This window comes from Nematostella vectensis, chromosome 11, assembly GCF_932526225.1.
Source record: "Nematostella vectensis chromosome 11, jaNemVect1.1, whole genome shotgun sequence".
Classification (NCBI taxonomy): Eukaryota; Metazoa; Cnidaria; class Anthozoa; order Actiniaria; family Edwardsiidae; genus Nematostella; species Nematostella vectensis.
This window is the reverse complement of record NC_064044.1, coordinates 8108255-8128953: the sequence shown is the minus strand read 5'-3', so window position 1 is coordinate 8128953 and position 20699 is coordinate 8108255. Positions and strand designations below refer to the sequence as shown.

At 37.8% G+C, this 20699-nt stretch overlaps 1 long non-coding RNA gene across 1 annotated transcript; it reads left to right on the top strand.

Annotated features, from left to right (window-relative positions):
* The first annotated feature begins 2452 nt into the window (after positions 1-2452).
* LOC116602069 lies at positions 2453-4391 on the top strand. The gene is made up of 2 exons (XR_007314140.1): positions 2453-2608; positions 3337-4391. It is a non-coding gene; the product is annotated as an uncharacterized LOC116602069 (long non-coding RNA).
* The last annotated feature ends 16308 nt before the right edge of the window (positions 4392-20699 follow it).

The window sequence follows — 20699 nt, the reverse complement described above, 5'->3', positions numbered from 1 at the left end:
AAAGTTAAACACGCACGCGCACTATAAAAGGGAGCTAGCTCACTAGGAAAGCTCCGAAAAATCCTTCAATCAAATCAGTTGAGTCTAGACTTCAAAGCGTGCAGACGTGTCTCACAGAGCTCCCGACAACCCAGAAAATGAGTCGAGCTACAGTACGGTATCTGTAGCATAAAAAGTACAATGTTTTACAGCAGAAAATACATATCTCAATCGTATATAGAATGAATTTTCTCCCCCTTTTACGCGAGTGCTAAAGTTTCCCCATTCGGACTTAGGCATGTTTGTGGCTTTCTTTTGTCAATAAATCCTCAAAATTGTCGAAAAATAAGAGAAACGAGAAGGTCCTTCTCACTTTCTTATTTCAATCTCTTACGGGTTTTAGATAACCGACGACGTGAATGTAGACAAACGAGCGCACAACTTCATTTGTGTCGCTCGTATTTCGCTTCTAAGTCCAAGGAGAAGTTTTTTGCTTTTTGGCCAAGAGTTGTACACTTGTCAAAGACTTATCCGCTTATGACGTGCTTTTACTCAATCTTTACCAAAGTTGCATCGATTTTCTCGTATGGTATTCATAAAAACCATTCCGCTTCCCCGTGAAAAAAATGGCATTCAAGTTTTGTTAGGCAATGCATAAAATCTTCTAAAAATAGAAAAAGCTAATGCCTGTAAAAACATTGATTGTTGCACTAAGATGATGTGTTGTAAATAAAGCGAATATAATAATTGCTTTTCTTCCTTTTTTGTCACTTTACCTTTGACCTATTTCAATTATAGACCTATCCAAGTGCACAAAGTTTGGGGCCCAACTTCCGAGCTTGCATCTCCTCAAACCACTTCTCCTACTACTACCAGCTCTCCACTACCAGTACACCTGTTAATATTTGTTTATTGTAAATACCTGGATTAGGCATGATCAAGTATGCTTTACATGCACAGACTAATCTATGCAGTTTACAATAGAAACACAATAGAAAAGAATGTGAGTAATGATGTAACCACTGTACCTGAAAATGTTTCACCAAATATACTGTAATCCAGTGTAAATAAAAGAATGAAACCATTAATAAAAACTACTTGTTGTTTGAGTTGATTAGGCAGCATGCCTATAGTCATCCTAACATTGTTATCATATATGAACCAACACTGATGACAGTGCATTACAAGACAAAATATGTCCTGGTCAATTGGTATTGTAGTGGAGGCAGTCTCAAGGAGAAAGTAAGATGTGGAGGCTAATCCAGATCATAAGAGCAATGGGGATGTTAGTTTGTATTTTCAAGGATGCATCAAATCATTTTGATTTTATTATTTGCATTTTTCCTAATATTAGATGGAACTCCCAATTCCAAGCAGGAAAGTTAGGGGTATGGGGCCCTGTTCCCTTATTATTTCATATTTTGTAAATGCTTTCACAATGATGGAAAAATAAACTGCATGGTTAGGCAAATTGCCTTTGGTATTGAATAGTTACACAAAATAGTTGTATAGGTAAGATGTGTCATGAACTACAGAAATAACACACCAATTTAGTATATTCAACATATACATAAACCAAGTGTTGTAATTCGCTGAATTACCTCATTAGGTATGATTCCATATGAAACTTTCGCACTGTGTAGCCATTTGGGAAACACGGTAGATTAAATAATAACTAAAATTTTTGGGGGTCATAGCTTTTGGGGTCGTAGCTTTTAGGGTCACAGGTTTTGGTTATTAGGTTTTAGGTCTTCGTTTTGTAGACACCCTCAGTGTAACGGCCATTTGCCAACGGCCATGTGCTTTTCATGGAGGAAATAATTTCATGTGCGCGCTAATGAACTATTTTTAACGCTGTGTCTAGGTAAAGGAGGAAAAAAAACTAGCTGCACGGCTGTCTCCAGTTTTCTCGATTTCTAGCCTAAATAACAAGCTTCTGGCTTTAAAACACTTCCACGATTATTTAGAACAGCCAAGCGACGATTTTTAGCCTGAAAAGCTGTGCAACAAGCGGCCCGCAAATTGCTCGGTACAGTATGAACCTGTATGAAGGGTGGAGTTCGACATTTCATGCATCGTTCAATATGTGCCGAGCATTCACATGTCGCGTTTTGCGGATATTTTCAAGCTCGAAGCCATCGTTTGACGGTTCTAAATAACGGTGGGAGATTTTTAAAGTCAAAGCATTTTTTATTTTGGATTAATGGCAAAAAGAAAATTGGAGACAGCCGTGCAGCTAGTTTTTTTTCCTCCTTTACTGGAAGCCCTGCAATTGTTTCTCTCTAGAGAACACAATTCTTGGCGGGCTTCAAACTCGCTCTAATGACATTCTATCGGCAAAATTGAAATAAAGGAAGACTCAAACACAATATTACATGGTCTAAAGTTTTATTTTTCACGATAAAGTATTTTTCGCTAACATATAAATTCCCCCATACATTCCTTTATAAACCACTGACAGTAGCCTTGGGCTGCCTGTGTAATAGTTTGCTTCTCTCCGTGTTCAGCCGAGCGTACCTAATTGTCCAACGGCGGCGGTCAAGGATTCAAATGGCTGCTTACTCGTTTTAAAAAATGGCTAGCGGCCAGGAAAAATGATTTAGCACGGATGTTTTGCCACATATCAAATGTAAGTGTACCCTGGCATAGGTCTGCGAGATAAAAATATTTCGTTTGTTGTATTTTTCTCGCGAATTTCGACGGTATTTGAGTGCTACCGAAAATGGCGCCTCCAACCTTGTCTCTTTCCTTAGTAGGGGGAGAGAAGTCATATATTCCGTTACGAAAACCCCCCAAAATCGTACATTACACATAAATATGACAACAACAAGGCATGTTCTAAGTTTTAAGGCAATTTTATTGGCAATGTTTCACAAAAAATCGCGACTTCAATCCACTCGTTTTACCTCTAAGAATAACAGCCGATTCCAAGCTACGAACAAGCTTCAAAACCATTGCCTGGGCTACCTGTGGGCTACCTCTTTTCCCATGTATCTCATTTCACATACATTGTGTCATACATTATCTCATTTCACATACATTATGTCCAACGAGCAACTAATGTTGCTAACATTCAGGGCTCTCAGTACCAGCTATATGATCCCGAAATTGCAACAAATAATTTGAAGGATGGAGACAGCAGTGAGTTCTACTTTTGTTCTGGAGACTGCTCCACTATTGGAATAGCCTTCCTTGCCAACCATAAGTGTAATGCCTTTTGTCATTTGATGGATCTTTAAGTAACTTTGGCCATTATTTTTAATACAGTTTTGTACAGTAGTTTAAAAGATGTGTCAGTTTTCAATTCTTTTAGTATTATGACATCTTTTGTTAAGTCTATTGTTGTATCTTTAATAGGTTGGAATCGTGATCAGTTTTTCTTTTAGAATAGCAGGTATTCTATGGGATTTTTAATTTTGTAGATCACAGATGGCATATTAACAGCCCTTTTTGACATAATTTAGGGGTCAAATTCTTTTCTTTTTCTGACAAGTAAACATTACTTATGACATGAAGTACCCCTTTGAGGTTTGCAAATCATCAAAAAAATGTTTGTCCAACAGATGTGTATAAAAATGTAGCAGAGTATGTAATACTGAAATCTAGAACATGTGCTGAGAGTGGCACCAAACTGGTTTGTCAAAACTTTGTCAAACAATTGTGCTGAACAACTAAAAACCCAAGTGGTATTTTGCATTAGTTACCATTGTTTGGTAATCTGCTTCAGAGTCTTGTTAACATAATCTAAATTTACTTAAAGGCTGAAACAGATATTTTTAGATAATAGTTCCATTATATTTCAAATGCAAAACCGTTCTTTGATAGTTCTTGTTAGGCAATATGCATGTATCAATGTAAAGCTGGAGTGAGGGGGTCGGGCTGATGTGGGGCATTTAATTTTTTTTACATTTTTTTATTATCAATTTTTTACCAAATTGCCTTCTCTTGGGACTGAAAAGGAGTTCAAATGGCATGAAAATTCCTGGGGATACAAAACAGAGATGCCCAAATGCCTCAGCTCTGCCTGACTGCTTGCCCTCGGGCTTTACACTGATACATGCATTGTAGTTAGTCTTCATTGCATGATATTTCAAATGTGAAGTGTTCTTTATTTATAATTAAGAGCAGATTCTGTAAAGCTGGCAGTATGATTACCACAAGCAAGGCCACAGCCTAAAACTTGGCCTTCTATGACCTTTGCCTTTTTGTGGCCTTTTCCACTAAGAGAGATCTGCCCTGATTATTCTTCTTTAATTATAAAGGAAACCATGATTCTTGTTAGTGCTATTAAGAAACCTAAAGAATGCAACAGATTTATTAGATAGTATAGTGAGGTGAGGCTGCATGATTTTCCAAATGTGAAGTATTCTTGAATTAGACATTTTATCACATTAGTAAGACAATTACAAAAATGAACTTAAAAACATAGCTGAAATTAAAGTTTGATTACACAAAAGATGTTAAAGACTGAGAAGGAGGGGGGATGGCATGTTTTCTAGAAGGGGGGAGGGGGTAGTGGTTAGTCAAGTCTGTGCTAGGGTGCTAGGGTTAGGGATGTGAAACCCCTAACTGCTTATCTGATGCATTGCTTCCACCAATTTCACAGGGACTTGAGGTTAAGCTCAATAACCCTTAGCGGCACCCCTATACCCAAACATAGGTTGAATACCCCTCCCCTGGCTTGGGAGAGTAAAAATGACTGAGAGGAACATCATCGGGTCACAGCGAGTGTTTAGTCCCTAGGACCCTAGTGTTTATCCTAGAGTTAACCCTAAATAATCTTCTGAAATCACTGTTTTACTCACATTTTTTGGCCCATAATCTTGGCGAGTGGTGCATATCAAATTAAGTAAAGGTAAGTTAAATATTTTTCTTACTTGGTTTTGCTGGCAAAAAGCGATTGACAAATTCGACCATGTTTAAATCTGTTTGTAACTTCCGGACTTTTGTATCCATACTTTTGGCCGTTACTCCCAAACAAACTTCAGAGCACCGAATAATTCAAAGTATACTTAAAGTTAAGAAGTTGCCTTGAGAGCAAAACGATCTTCCCTGCGAGCAGGGCTTTCTCTTCTGTGACTTTTTGATCGTAGTTAATTCGCGTCTTAGAGGTTTGTATACAGGCTATTCACGTCTGTGTGTGTCACGTAGCCGAGTTGTTTTTGTATCAAGAACAAAACACCGCGCACACACCGAATCGTGAATAAACAGGCCAATGTAAAGAAAGATACAAGGGAAAAGCTAGCAGGTACAAAACACCGCGCACACACCGGATCGCGAATAAACAGGCCAATGTAAAGAGAGATATAAGGGAAAAGCTAGCAGGTAAAAACGATCTTAGTCATTCCGCCATTTTGTTCGACCCAGTTTCCGACAATGTATGGTTACATGAAGTACTTACCGAAGAACCTCCGCTGAACATGTATCGCGGGTTATGATAACCATAGGCCAACTTTAACCCATTGACTCCTGGCTTTTTTGGAGCTGAATTTACAAAAAACAGACTGAAAACAGATACCTCCCCCCCTATTCTGAGTTTTATACAGCCCGTCAAAGTCAAACACAGCTGCACCTAGTCAGCGGTATCCAAGCTTTCCAACAGTGCTTTGCGGTCCCCACTTTTAATCCCTCGTCGATGTGCTGAAGCCAGCACAAGTTGATGGTTGCTTGTATTTTTCATAAAAAATACAGCTATGAGCATATTAGGGGAGTGTCTCAGGACATCATGAAGTCTTTTGGGGCATAATTGAGTGCTATGCTTATGGATATTTAAAAGTAAAGGTGGATTCATGATGATTTTTTCTTGTTTGGCTTTGCCCGGATGAGAAAATAATTTTCTAATGAATCACCACAGCTCTCCTAAATGCTGTCTTTTCTGAAACCAAATTGATTCCAAAATTGTTTACACTGCTATTCTGGGTCTGTATGGCCTGGAATTGATTCGTTTGGCTTCGGGGTGAAAAGACTTATAAAAAACCATCTGACTTTGGGGAGAGGAGTGTTGACTGGCCCTCCCCTCGTGAATTTTCCCCTGTATCTCCCAGAATGCTTTGCAATACGTAAACATATTTTCGTGGTTGTACAATCCTTCAAGGAATGGGCATTGTGTTTTGAGGCCAAGGAAATGTACCTGGAGGATCAGAATAAAGGTATCTATTTGTGTCTTGAGCTGTGTTTGCTGATCTCTCTCCCTTGTGTGGTATTTTGAGCGTTTTATTGAGAGGGGTGATTCTGCTTTTCTCTCCTTGTTCGATTTGAGATTTGTCAAAGAACCTGTGCTATTATTTGGCTTAAGAGTAGATGCCAACACCTTGGTTGGATGCATATCTGCAAGACCATTTATCCCTTAGACTGATGCCTGAGTATCTTCATCTTGTTGTGTTTATTTTGAATTTATGAATTTTTTGGGTTGTGGGTACTTCCCAAAGCCGGTACAGGCCGGTTCAGGGGTCAATGTGTTTACCAACACACCCTAAAAATCATGCTTGCCTCACTGCCTGAGAACAATGCATTTTTCGCAAGCTCAGGTGCATACAACAGTGTAGGCAAATTCTGCTTGATATACAAACAAGCCTCCTTTAAGTTATGGCTGATATTCTAACAGATAATTCTCATGTTAAAACCATTAGGGAAACCACAGGGAGCCCAAATTCTATAAAAATATTTGCCTTTATAAATTCAAAGCAGCAGTGTCAACCCACTTTTGGTACTTTTCCTGTATATTCACCGTCAAAGTAATCTTATCACAAAACCTTGCCTGAATCTGATGTTTTCTTGGGCATTTTTTTCTAAAAAAGCTATGCATATCATCCCTATCAATGAGTCCAGTCATGTCCAAGTAAAAAAAATTCTATTTTCTAGGTTAAAGATATTCACTTGCTAGAAATGGCATATATGTGATCCAATCCACTGGTGTATGTCACAGCACAAGTCTAAAAAGGTCTAGTTATTTTGATTAAAATCTAGGGGTGGTTGATTAACCAACACACCCTAAAAATCATGCTTGCCTCACTGCCTGAGAACAATTCATTTTTCGCAAGCTCAGGTGCATACAACAGTGTAGGCAAATTCTGCTTGATATACAAACAAGCCTCCTTTAAGTTATGGCTGATATTCTAAAAGATAATTCTTATGTTAAAACCATTAGGGAAACCACAGGGAGCCCAAATTCTATAAAAATATTTGCCTTTATAAATTCAAAGCAGCAGTGTCAACCCACTTTTGGTACTTTTCCTGTATATTCACCGTCAAAGTAATCTTATCACAAAACCTTGCCTGAATCTGATGTTTTCTTGGGCATTTTTTTCTAAAAAAGCTATGCATATCATCCCTATCAATGAGTCCAGTCATGTCCAAGTAAAAAAAATTCTATTTTCTAGGTTAAAGATATTCACTTGCTAGAAATGGCATATATGTGATCCAATCCACTGGTGTATGTCACAGCACAAGTCTAAAAAGGTCTAGTTATTTTGATTAAAATCTAGGGGTGGTTGATTAACCAACACACCCTAAAAATCATGCTTGCCTCACTGCCTGAGAACAATGCATTTTTCGCAAGCTCAGGTGCATACAACAGTGTAGGAAAATTCTGCTTGATATACAAACAAGCCTCCTTTAAGTTATGGCTGATATTCTAACAGATAATGCTTATGTTAAAACCATTAGGGAAACCACAGGGAGCCCAAATTCTATAAAAATATTTGCCTTTATAAATTCAAAGCAGCAGTGTCAACCCACTTTTGGTACTTTTCCTGTATATTCACCGTCAAAGTAATCTTATCACAAAACCTTGCCTGAATCTGATGTTTTCTTGGGCATTTTTTTCTAAAAAAGCTATGCATATCATCCCTATCAATGAGTCCAGTCATGTCCAAGTAAAAAAAATTCTATTTTCTAGGTTAAAGATATTCACTTGCTAGAAATGGCATATATGTGATCCAATCCACTGGTGTATGTCACAGCACAAGTCTAAAAAGGTCTAGTTATTTTGATTAAAATCTAGGGGTGGTTGATTTTACCAACACACCCTAAAAATCATGCTTGCCTCACTGCCTGAGAACAATGCATTTTTCGCAAGCTCAGGTGCATACAACAGTGTAGGCAAATTCTGCTTGATATACAAACAAGCCTCCTTTAAGTTATGGCTGATATTCTAACAGATAATTCTTATGTTAAAACCATTAGGGAAACCACAGGGAGCCCAAATTCTATAAAAATATTTGCCTTTATAAATTCAAAGCAGCAGTGTCAACCCACTTTTGGTACTTTTCCTGTATATTCACCGTCAAAGTAATCTTATCACAAAACCTTGCCTGAATCTGATGTTTTCTTGGGCATTTTTTTCTAAAAAAGCTATGCATATCATCCCTATCAATGAGTCCAGTCATGTCCAAGTAAAAAAAAATTCTATTTTCTAGGTTAAAGATATTCACTTGCTAGAAATGGCATATATGTGATCCAATCCACTGGTGTATGTCACAGCACAAGTCTAAAAAGGTCTAGTTATTTTGATTAAAATCTAGGGGTGGTTGATTAACCAACACACCCTAAAAATCATGCTTGCCTCACTGCCTGAGAACAATGCATTTTTCGCAAGCTCAGGTGCATACAACAGTGTAGGAAAATTCTGCTTGATATACAAACAAGCCTCCTTTAAGTTATGGCTGATATTCTAACAGATAATGCTTATGTTAAAACCATTAGGGAAACCACAGGGAGCCCAAATTCTATAAAAATATTTGCTTTTATAAATTCAAAGCAGCAGTGTCAACCCACTTTTGGTACTTTTCCTGTATATTCACCGTCAAAGTAATCTTATCACAAAACCTTGCCTGAATCTGATGTTTTCTTGGGCATTTTTTTCTAAAAAAGCTATGCATATCATCCCTATCAATGAGTCCAGTCATGTCCAAGTAAAAAAAATTCTATTTTCTAGGTTAAAGATATTCACTTGCTAGAAATGGCATATATGTGATCCAATCCACTGGTGTATGTCACTGCACAAGTCTAAAAAGGTCTAGTTATTTTGATTAAAATCTAGGGGTGGTTGATTAACCCATTGACTCCTGGCTTTTTTGGAGCTGAATTTACAAAAAACAGACTGAAAACAGATACCTCCCCCCCTATTCTGAGTTTTATACAGCCCGTCAAAGTCAAACACAGCTGCACCTAGTCAGCGGTATCCAAGCTTTCCAACAGTGCTTTGCGGTCCCCACTTTTAATCCCTCGTCGATGTGCTGAAGCCAGCACAAGTTGATGGTTGCTTGTATTTTTCATAAAAAATACAGCTATGAGCATATTAGGGGAGTGTCTCAGGACATCATGAAGTCTTTTGGGGCATAATTGAGTGCTATGCTTATGGATATTTGAAAGCAAAGGTGGATTCATGATGATTTTTTCTTGTTTGGCTTTGCCCGGATGAGAAAATAATTTTCTAATGAATCACCACAGCTCTCCTAAATGCTGTCTTTTCTGAAACCAAATTGATTCCAAAATTGTTTACACTGCTATTCTGGGTCTGTATGGCCTGGAATTGATTCGTTTGGCTTCGGGGTGAAAAGACTTATAAAAAACCATCTGACTTTGGGGAGAGGAGTGTTGACTGGCCCTCCCCTCGTGAATTTTCCCCTGTATCTCCCAGAATGCTTTGCAATACGTAAACATATTTTCGTGGTTGTACAATCCTTCAAGGAATGGGCATTGTGTTTTGAGGCCAAGGAAATGTACCTGGAGGATCAGAATAAAGGTATCTATTTGTGTCTTGAGCTGTGTTTGCTGATCTCTCTCCCTTGTGTGGTATTTTGAGCGTTTTATTGAGAGGGGTGATTCTGCTTTTCTCTCCTTGTTCGATTTGAGATTTGTCAAAGAACCTGTGCTATTATTTGGCTTAAGAGTAGATGCCAACACCTTGGTTGGATGCATATCTGCAAGACCATTTATCCCTTAGACTGATGCCTGAGTATCTTCATCTTGTTGTGTTTATTTTGAATTTATGAATTTTTTGGGTTGTGGGTACTTCCCAAAGCCGGTACAGGCCGGTTCAGGGGTCAATGTGTTTACCAACACACCCTAAAAATCATGCTTGCCTCACTGCCTGAGAACAATGCATTTTTCGCAAGCTCAGGTGCATACAACAGTGTAGGCAAATTCTGCTTGATATACAAACAAGCCTCCTTTAAGTTATGGCTGATATTCTAACAGATAATTCTCATGTTAAAACCATTAGGGAAACCACAGGGAGCCCAAATTCTATAAAAATATTTGCCTTTATAAATTCAAAGCAGCAGTGTCAACCCACTTTTGGTACTTTTCCTGTATATTCACCGTCAAAGTAATCTTATCACAAAACCTTGCCTGAATCTGATGTTTTCTTGGGCATTTTTTTCTAAAAAAGCTATGCATATCATCCCTATCAATGAGTCCAGTCATGTCCAAGTAAAAAAAATTCTATTTTCTAGGTTAAAGATATTCACTTGCTAGAAATGGCATATATGTGATCCAATCCACTGGTGTATGTCACAGCACAAGTCTAAAAAGGTCTAGTTATTTTGATTAAAATCTAGGGGTGGTTGATTAACCAACACACCCTAAAAATCATGCTTGCCTCACTGCCTGAGAACAATTCATTTTTCGCAAGCTCAGGTGCATACAACAGTGTAGGCAAATTCTGCTTGATATACAAACAAGCCTCCTTTAAGTTATGGCTGATATTCTAAAAGATAATTCTTATGTTAAAACCATTAGGGAAACCACAGGGAGCCCAAATTCTATAAAAATATTTGCCTTTATAAATTCAAAGCAGCAGTGTCAACCCACTTTTGGTACTTTTCCTGTATATTCACCGTCAAAGTAATCTTATCACAAAACCTTGCCTGAATCTGATGTTTTCTTGGGCATTTTTTTCTAAAAAAGCTATGCATATCATCCCTATCAATGAGTCCAGTCATGTCCAAGTAAAAAAAATTCTATTTTCTAGGTTAAAGATATTCACTTGCTAGAAATGGCATATATGTGATCCAATCCACTGGTGTATGTCACAGCACAAGTCTAAAAAGGTCGAGTTATTTTGATTAAAATTTAGGGGTGGTTGATTAACCAACACACCCTAAAAATCATGCTTGCCTCACTGCCTGAGAACAATGCATTTTTCGCAAGCTCAGGTGCATACAACAGTGTAGGAAAATTCTGCTTGATATACAAACAAGCCTCCTTTAAGTTATGGCTGATATTCTAACAGATAATGCTTATGTTAAAACCATTAGGGAAACCACAGGGAGCCCAAATTCTATAAAAATATTTGCCTTTATAAATTCAAAGCAGCAGTGTCAACCCACTTTTGGTACTTTTCCTGTATATTCACCGTCAAAGTAATCTTATCACAAAACCTTGCCTGAATCTGATGTTTTCTTGGGCATTTTTTTCTAAAAAAGCTATGCATATCATCCCTATCAATGAGTCCAGTCATGTCCAAGTAAAAAAAATTCTATTTTCTAGGTTAAAGATATTCACTTGCTAGAAATGGCATATATGTGATCCAATCCACTGGTGTATGTCACAGCACAAGTCTAAAAAGGTCTAGTTATTTTGATTAAAATCTAGGGGTGGTTGATTTTACCAACACACCCTAAAAATCATGCTTGCCTCACTGCCTGAGAACAATGCATTTTTCGCAAGCTCAGGTGCATACAACAGTGTAGGCAAATTCTGCTTGATATACAAACAAGCCTCCTTTAAGTTATGGCTGATATTCTAACAGATAATTCTTATGTTAAAACCATTAGGGAAACCACAGGGAGCCCAAATTCTATAAAAATATTTGCCTTTATAAATTCAAAGCAGCAGTGTCAACCCACTTTTGGTACTTTTCCTGTATATTCACCGTCAAAGTAATCTTATCACAAAACCTTGCCTGAATCTGATGTTTTCTTGGGCATTTTTTTCTAAAAAAGCTATGCATATCATCCCTATCAATGAGTCCAGTCATGTCCAAGTAAAAAAAATTCTATTTTCTAGGTTAAAGATATTCACTTGCTAGAAATGGCATATATGTGATCCAATCCACTGGTGTATGTCACAGCACAAGTCTAAAAAGGTCTAGTTATTTTGATTAAAATCTAGGGGTGGTTGATTAACCAACACACCCTAAAAATCACGCTTGCCTCACTGCCTGAGAACAATGCATTTTTCGCAAGCTCAGGTGCATACAACAGTGTAGGAAAATTCTGCTTGATATACAAACAAGCCTCCTTTAAGTTATGGCTGATATTCTAACAGATAATGCTTATGTTAAAACCATTAGGGAAACCACAGGGAGCCCAAATTCTATAAAAATATTTGCCTTTATAAATTCAAAGCAGCAGTGTCAACCCACTTTTGGTACTTTTCCTGTATATTCACCGTCAAAGTAATCTTATCACAAAACCTTGCCTGAATCTGATGTTTTCTTGGGCATTTTTTTCTAAAAAAGCTATGCATATCATCCCTATCAATGAGTCCAGTCATGTCCAAGTAAAAAAAATTCTATTTTCTAGGTTAAAGATATTCACTTGCTAGAAATGGCATATATGTGATCCAATCCACTGGTGTATGTCACAGCACAAGTCTAAAAAGGTCTAGTTATTTTGATTAAAATCTAGGGGTGGTTGATTTTACCAACACACCCTAAAAATCATGCTTGCCTCACTGCCTGAGAACAATGCATTTTTCGCAAGCTCAGGTGCATACAACAGTGTAGGCAAATTCTGCTTGATATACAAACAAGCCTCCTTTAAGTTATGGCTGATATTCTAACAGATAATTCTTATGTTAAAACCATTAGGGAAACCACAGGGAGCCCAAATTCTATAAAAATATTTGCCTTTATAAATTCAAAGCAGCAGTGTCAACCCACTTTTGGTACTTTTCCTGTATATTCACCGTCAAAGTAATCTTATCACAAAACCTTGCCTGAATCTGATGTTTTCTTGGGCATTTTTTTCTAAAAAAGCTATGCATATCATCCCTATCAATGAGTCCAGTCATGTCCAAGTAAAAAAAAAATCTATTTTCTAGGTTAAAGATATTCACTTGCTAGAAATGGCATATATGTGATCCAATCCACTGGTGTATGTCACAGCACAAGTCTAAAAAGGTCTAGTTATTTTGATTAAAATCTAGGGGTGGTTGATTAACCAACACACCCTAAAAATCATGCTTGCCTCACTGCCTGAGAACAATGCATTTTTCGCAAGCTCAGGTGCATACAACAGTGTAGGCAAATTCTGCTTGATATACAAACAAGCCTCCTTTAAGTTATGGCTGATATTCTAACAGATAATTCTTATGTTAAAACCATTAGGGAAACCACAGGGAGCCCAAATTCTATAAAAATATTTGCCTTTATAAATTCAAAGCAGCAGTGTCAACCCACTTTTGGTACTTTTCCTGTATATTCACCGTCAAAGTAATCTTATCACAAAACCTTGCCTGAATCTGATGTTTTCTTGGGCATTTTTTTCTAAAAAAGCTATGCATATCATCCCTATCAATGAGTCCAGTCATGTCCAAGTAAAAAAAATTCTATTTTCTAGGTTAAAGATATTCACTTGCTAGAAATGGCATATATGTGATCCAATCCACTGGTGTATGTCACTGCACAAGTCTAAAAAGGTCTAGTTATTTTGATTAAAATCTAGGGGTGGTTGATTAACCCATTGACTCCTGGCTTTTTTGGAGCTGAATTTACAAAAAACAGACTGAAAACAGATACCTCCCCCCCTATTCTGAGTTTTATACAGCCCGTCAAAGTCAAACACAGCTGCACCTAGTCAGCGGTATCCAAGCTTTCCAACAGTGCTTTGCGGTCCCCACTTTTAATCCCTCGTCGATGTGCTGAAGCCAGCACAAGTTGATGGTTGCTTGTATTTTTCATAAAAAATACAGCTATGAGCATATTAGGGGAGTGTCTCAGGACATCATGAAGTCTTTTGGGGCATAATTGAGTGCTATGCTTATGGATATTTAAAAGTAAAGGTGGATTCATGATGATTTTTTCTTGTTTGGCTTTGCCCGGATGAGAAAATAATTTTCTAATGAATCACCACAGCTCTCCTAAATGCTGTCTTTTCTGAAACCAAATTGATTCCAAAATTGTTTACACTGCTATTCTGGGTCTGTATGGCCTGGAATTGATTCGTTTGGCTTCGGGGTGAAAAGACTTATAAAAAACCATCTGACTTTGGGGAGAGGAGTGTTGACTGGCCCTCCCCTCGTGAATTTTCCCCTGTATCTCCCAGAATGCTTTGCAATACGTAAACATATTTTCGTGGTTGTACAATCCTTCAAGGAATGGGCATTGTGTTTTGAGGCCAAGGAAATGTACCTGGAGGATCAGAATAAAGGTATCTATTTGTGTCTTGAGCTGTGTTTGCTGATCTCTCTCCCTTGTGTGGTATTTTGAGCGTTTTATTGAGAGGGGTGATTCTGCTTTTCTCTCCTTGTTCGATTTGAGATTTGTCAAAGAACCTGTGCTATTATTTGGCTTAAGAGTAGATGCCAACACCTTGGTTGGATGCATATCTGCAAGACCATTTATCCCTTAGACTGATGCCTGAGTATCTTCATCTTGTTGTGTTTATTTTGAATTTATGAATTTTTTGGGTTGTGGGTACTTCCCAAAGCTGGTACAGGCCGGTTCAGGGGTCAATGTGTTAACTTTGTTTTCTTATAGATTTTTTTTTTATTAAAGTTTTTTCTTTCAACATTTTTTCTTAAAGAATTGGTTTTAACTTTTTTTCTCAAATATTTCCTTCAACTTATTTTTTTTCAACTTTATTTTTTTTATAGTTTCTTTAAACTTTTTCTTACGAGAAGTTTTTAATTTTTTTCTTACTAGATTTTTCCCGCAATTTTTTTCTTTTAAGAATTTTCAAGTAAGTTTTTTTTCTAATTTGTCTAATTTTTTTTCGCATACTCATTTAGTTTTATTTTTTCCTTAGATTTTTACTTCTTGAATATTTTTTTTCCGATTTTTTTTTTAATTTCTAAAATTTTTTCTCTGATTTTTTTTTTCATGTTTGAGAAATGCTATGATAACGATGGGCCACCATAGTCAAGGGCTTCCTGCTTGACCTTCACCTGCGATTACCATAAATACTTGTTTTAGTGCCCAGATGCAGACCCTTTGATCTGGTTCCCATTCTAAGGTGAAAAACAAAAAATAATAAAGAAAAATTAACAGGCTCTCCTTTCCCTTAAAATATGCACCCCCTCCTCTGGCCCCCAGAAATGAAGTGATGATCTAATACACCAGCCTTAGTCCCTGGCGTTCTTTCAGGTTCCCTCTGTGGTGTTTCAAGTTACCTGTTATTGATGTGGACGCTCGACCTCTCGCCTCACGGCCAACCACAGGAATCCCAAGGACCTTGTTGTTGATGGTTACTTATGGACTTAGCATTGCTTTATGAATATAGACTAGAAGTTTCTAATAGAAAGTGAATGCTAGGAGGACGGGACGAACATGTTTCAGTACAGGGGTTCTCGAAAAAGACCGCTGATAAGCATGAAATCAAAATACAAATCAGCCGACTGAGAAGCCTGTGGTGTGGACACAAAAAATTGCATCCACTATATGAAACTCCCGCATGCGCTAAAAAGACCGCTGATCGATATGAAATCAAAATACAAATCAGCCGACTGGGAAACCTGTGGTGTGGACAAGAAAAATTGTATCCACTATATGAAATATGCGCTAAAAAGACCGCTAATCGATATGAAATCAAAATACACATTTCAATCAATGGCTGTCGTTTTTCTAAATGGTCTAAAAGAGCCTGGGGTGAGCGCGCGTGAGACCTGTGATATTCTATAACGTTAGGGACTAGGCTCCAAGATGGCTGCCAGCAAAATTGTAGTAAACACGAATTCCTGCAAGTTTATGTGAAAATTATAGACTTACAAAGCTCTAGAGCGATAATAAAAGCGAATATATGATTGAAGCGGACTTCCATGTATGTATGTATGAGGAAATTACCGAGCGAGCTGGAAAAACGACAGCCAAATGGGAAACTTGTGCTGTGGACACGAAAAACTGCATCCACTATATGAAACTCGCGCATGCGCTAAAAAGACCACTGATCGGTATGAAATCAAAATACAAATCATCCAAATGAGAAGCCTGTGGTGTGGACACGAAAAATTGCATCCGAAACTCGCGCATGCGCTAAAAAGACCGCTGATCAGCATGAAATCAAAATACAATCAGCCGACTGGGAAGCCTGTGGTGTTGACACAAAAAATTGCATCCACTATGTGAAACTCGCGCATGCGCTAAAAAGACCACTGATCGAAATGAAATCATAATGCAAATCAGCTAACTGGGAAGCCTGTGGTGTGGACACGAAAAATCACATCCCCTATATGAAACTCGCGCATGCGCTAAAACGTCCGCTGATCAGCATGAAATGAAAATAAAAAATCAGCCGACTGGGAAGCCTGTGGTGTGGACACTGAAAATCAGCTTTTCGCATATACCTTTTCCTTGCTCTCCGGTCGCTGCGCTCCCTCCGAGCGCAGACATTGTGGCTAGAGTTTGGAATAAGCATCCAACTTTAAACAAGCACCCACACTCGTATAAGCGCCCCTTTGGGATTAAAAGGAATAGGGTGCTTTAAACATTCACAGCACGGTTTCTATCATAATATCATAATCAATACTAGCTTTATATCGAAGTTTTTCTCCTACTTTGCCATTACAAGAAAACAGGGCGATTGAGCATGCTATCAAATGTTCTCTTAAAAAAAAGATTCGGTGGTCTTACAATGTTGATTCTAAATGGGAAGTGCAATAACTCGCTGCAAACAAGTAAAATACTAGTAATAAGAAGAGTAAATTGAGTGCCAATCACATTTTTCAACCTTTTGTCGCAAAATTTTAAAATCAATTCCCCAATAGGAACAATATCCCAGCAACCCACGCTTGCTATCAAGTACATCTTCTTACAAATTCTATAAATGATTTTTGATTTTCTTATGCGTATTTTATTGAGTTTTCGTTGAAATAAAATTCATACTTATACTGTTGTTTGTTTTTCCTGGCTTTTTTAAATCATGTGTCAACATTACCCAAACTATCCCTCCATAGGGGATAAGGGAATTGCTTCAATATCACTTAATTTGTTTTCTAATGCCCTTTCAAAACACCGCTACCGGTACGTACTTCCGGACTGAGTCCATGAAAAAATAATTTTAGCAAATAAGAAACCCACTTATTACCACCCTACGCGTCTCACTATTTTTCTTTCATCCCTGCGATGACGGGGCGATGGCTTTCTTCAACAACACCAACAGTTCTCTCCTTTACAACGGCGAGATACTCACGTCTCGCAATATGACTTGCTACACAACTAGAAGAAATTTTGATCACATTGAATCCATGGAAGGCATTTACATGGTCTGTAACATTTTCAATACCGTCCTTGCGTTGATAGCGGTCTTTGCCAATGCATTAATTATGTTAGTCATTTGGCGTTGCCACCACTCTATACCCCGTCGTTTGTGCTTCTGTTCAACCTCGCTCTGTCCGACTTTGGAGTCGGGGCGCTTGCTTTACCGCCATTTGTTATAAAAAAGTTCGTGGAGATTCAACTCTTCAAGATTGATCGCGGATCAGAGGCCTGGTACTCTGCCCTTGCTATTTATTGCAAGAGTGTGTTAACTAATGATGTATTTGGGACTCTTTTCGCTTTGTCCTCGTATTTCTTCCTCGTGGCTATATCAATGGAAAGGTGCTTAGCTATTCACTTGCACCTCCGCTATAACCAAATCGTCACTATTCGCCGAACTATAACAGCTTCTGTATTCCTATGGTTGTTTGCAACGTCCCTAGTTACGTTTCGGCTACTACTTGATTTGAGAACAGTTATCAAAGTTTTCTCATTCTTAGTGCTGACAATTGTGATTGTTATCTACGCAAATGTTAAAATCGCCGTCACATTACGTCGCCATACGATGCAGATACGATCGCAAGCCTTACCAGGGAATTTCACTTCCGTTGGAATCTCCAAATTTAAAAAGTCCATGATAACTCTGTGTTTGATTTTCTTTCTGCTTGTCATCTGTTATGTCCCATATATAATTACTGCCATTGTTTACGCATCTTATGTACCCGACTATATCTATCTCGCTCTCTCCGCCGTATCAACATCCCTAGTATATCTGAACTCGGCTTTGAACCCGATGGTATACTGCATGCGCATCGGAGAGATACGAGAAGGTGTCAGGGCTGCATTTGGCATCGGCTCCAGACGCGTAGCAAATAGTTGCACAGCGTAACAGAGAAGTGACTTAAAAAAGGGACTTTCATCCCGAATCTACATAAACACGCAACTTTTTCACAAGTAACTACTACAATAACACGCAACTTTTTGACAAGAAACTACTTACTACAACAACTTTGCGCTCCGGGATCAGATGGTCACCCTTCTGATATGAGTCATGCATAATTTATTCAAGCGGTCCCAAACCCCACCCCACCCTACCAAATTCTGAAAATATATCACGCACAGAAGCACATCTTGTCGCTTTCATCTTAATTATGTAAATATAAAAATGTCTCATTTTTATTGTTTTTAATTATTACATGATTTTTCATATCCTGTCTTTTGATAATAGCTTACGATGGATCCGGAGGGCACACAATGTTCATTTTTCTAAAACTACAGAACCGATTACATAGGTGACGAATCTTTCAGTCACACAATAAAAGGAATCTAATAGGCCATTGCAGCTATAAGTTTGCGCGCGCATAACCATAGAAACCTACCTCAACTACCAGAATGCAGCGCGCGCTTTTTTAAGCTTACATTAAACGAAGCGCGCGCTAAATGCCGGTAGTTGACGTATACGGAAGTTACTGTATATATGTTCTAAATTATGTCTTCCAAGTGGCTATATACGTGAAGTAGAAAGCGCGGTCAAGGACTTTATCTGGAGGGGAAGGAAGCCAAAAATAATGTATGATACTCTAATAGGGCCCTACGAAAAGGGTGGTTTAAAACTGCCTGATTTCGCGTTGATTGTCAAGGCAAGCCGGATTAAACTAATTTCTCAGCTATTAAATATAGAACGATCATGGAAAATAATACCAAGTTGTATTTTGAATGAGATAGGAGGAATTCCAATTTTCGGACGGGAAAATTTCGATACTGAATCCCTCCCCAACGCATTACCAAATATATATAAAAATGCTTCAAAAGAATGGGCTGATGTGTTTTGCCATAGTAAGGTTGATACATTATCTACAAGGTCAGTTCTTGAGCAGAGTTTATGGTGCAATAAGTTTATAAGTGTTGATAATAAACTCGTACATTTAAACGATTTCATCTCTAAAGATGTTCTCTGTATATGCGATCTATGCAATGATAAAGGGGAACTAGACTGGCAAATAGCCAAAGAAAAGGGGATCGGTGAACACCGTTTTTTAGAGTGGCTAAGGTTAATAAAAGCTATCCCTGCCATATGGCGAGAAAAACTGATGGATCAACCAGAAACGGCTAATATGGCAAGTATTAGCAGTGTATAATAAGGGAGAAGTATGTAAACTTAAAGGGCTCGTGTATTAAAGGGGACTCTATAAAAACAAGTGATATATGAGTATCTTATTGAGAGAATACTGAAGCCACCGACAGCTCAAAAGAATTTAGAAAAGAGAATAAATAGTAGTAGTGAAATAAAATTGGAAACTGTTTATACTAGAATTTATTAAAGCACAATAGATAGTTATATTAGACACTTTCAATACAAAATTCTAAACAATGTTTTGTTTTTAAACAAGCAGTTACCTAAGTTTGGCATTATTCCTTACTCTAGATGTTCTTTTTGCTTATCATTCCCTGAAACAATAGACCATTTCTTTGTAAAATGTTTCAAAATTTCATAATCTTCCTTTATAAATTGTGCCTTTTTAAACATAAATTGACTTTAAAATCCCCTCCTTAATGGTCTTCCAAAAATAGTTGCAAAAAGAAGACGCAAGATGTCAGCACACTACCAAAAATGGGAAAATGTTATAGAGGCTTTAAAAAAGTCAAGTTGTTAATAAAATGGTGGTCTTGTTTGTGTTGTGTTTCTGTTTATGTTGTGTATATATTTGTACGAAAAATTATAATGAATGTATTAAAACAGACCGTTTATAAAAAAATGTAAACAACAACAACTCTTGTAAATATTGTAAATAGTAAAAAAAACAAGCAAAAATATAAGAATGTAAATCTCTAAAAAAATTATGTAAGGAAAATGTATTAGGTACAAGGGAGTGTTTGTTTTAATAAAATAATAATAATAATAAAAAAGAGGTACGTTCCCATGGTGAGTGCGCGCGCATGCTTATAGCTGGAATGGCATATTGAACCACCGTGAAGCCAGAACTGTAGCGGACATCGAAAAACCGGCTGGGTACGATACAAGGGGAAATACAAAAACTGACGGGGGGGGGGGGGGGGTTGGGCACAGCGACGCCCCTACATTTCCTTCTAATTTTAGGAGCATAAAATAATCAAGGATAATAATACTTTCGTTTTTAATATTCACAAGAAACCAAAACAGAACTCTAGAGTTTATAGTAGTAGTAGTAGTAGTAGGCAGTCTTCGGACAGTCAGTGTCCATGACATCAGCGCGATGAAAGTTGACATTTCTTTCCAGGCGCTAGCCTGGGCATAAAATATGGAGAGACTGGTTTGCCCAAC